This window comes from Crocodylus porosus, unplaced genomic scaffold (assembly GCF_001723895.1).
Source record: "Crocodylus porosus isolate Cpor-Errol unplaced genomic scaffold, CroPor_comp1, whole genome shotgun sequence".
Lineage (NCBI taxonomy): Eukaryota > Metazoa > Chordata > Crocodylia > Crocodylidae > Crocodylus > Crocodylus porosus.
The window spans coordinates 105,614,808-105,616,220 of NW_017728943.1; positions in this window are offsets into that span (position 1 = coordinate 105,614,808).

Genomic DNA, 1,413 nt, shown 5'->3' on the forward strand with positions numbered 1-1,413 from the left:
ATGCCTTGCTGAACCTAGTGCTGGCCACGGGTGATGACCTGGTGAGGGGGCTGCGGGTGCTCGACCACCTGGGCAACAGTGATCATCGCCTGCTGGAATTCACCATCCAGCACAAGGTGGCAAAGGCCTGCAGCAAGGCAGCAGCCCTAGATTTCAGGAGCGCAAATTTCAACAAGTTAAGGAGGACAGTTGGGGAAGCACTGAGGTCCTGGAGGGGAGGGGAGCCAGGTGTCTATGGAGAGTGGTCACTCCTTAAGGAGACGATCCTCCAAGCCCAAAGGAAGGTAATTCCAATGAGGATCAAAGGGAACAGGAGGGCACACAAGCCTCCATGGCTCACCAAAAACATCCGGGAATGTCTCCTTGCTAAAAGGGAGACGTACACCCAACAGAAAGAAGGGAACATCACCAGGCATAACTATACTGCAGTCACTTGGGGATGTAGGGGGGCAGTCAGGAAGGCCAAGGCAGAGATGGCATTAGGGCTAGTTTCCCAGATTAAGGATAATAAGAAGTCCTTCTTCAAATACATAGGGGGTAAAAAGAAGGTTCTGGGTAATGTGGGGCCCCTGCAGGACGTGTTGGGGAATTTGGTCGTCACACCAGACGACAAAGCTAACATGTTTAACGATTTCTTTGCCTCCGTCTTCCTAAGTAGGGACCAGAACAGATACCTCCCTGCTGGGCCCCCCTCGGGCCCCAGGGGAGGCACACCTGGGCCAAGAGTTAGTGAGGAACTAGTTAGGGAACTTTTGGAGGGACTGGACATATTCAAGTCAGCTGGCCCGAACGATCTCCACCCTAGAGTTCTAAAGGAATTGGCCGAGGTCATTGCAAGTCCCCTGGCACGGCTTTACGAGCACTCGTGGTGCTCTGGTGTGGTGCCAGAGGACTGGAAGAGGGCCAGCGTGGTTCCCATCTTCAAAAAGGGGAAAAAGGAGGACCCAGAAAACTATAGGCCAGCTAGTCTTACCTCGATCCTAGGCAAGCTGTTTGAGAAAATTATTCTGGCACACATCCACAAGGGGCCTTCAGGGGACTGCATGCTTAGGGGCAATCAACACAGGTTCATCAGTGGCAGCTCCCGTCAGACCAACCTGGTGGCCTTTTACGATCAGATCACCGGATCATTAGATGCAGGGGTAGCAGCAGACATAGTCTTCCTGGACTTCCGGAAGGCTTTTGACACTGTCTCTCATCCCGTTCTCAGTAAGAAACTGGGGGACTGTGGTGTTGACGCCCACACAGTCAAATGGGTCGCCAACTGGCTGGAGGGCCGCACCAAGAGGGTGGTAGTGGATGGGTCCTTCTCAACCTGGAAGGACGTGGGTAGTGGGGTTCTGCAGGGTTCGGTCATCGGGCCCGCACTGTTCAACATCTTCATCAGTGATTTGGACGAGGGGGTAAAAAGCA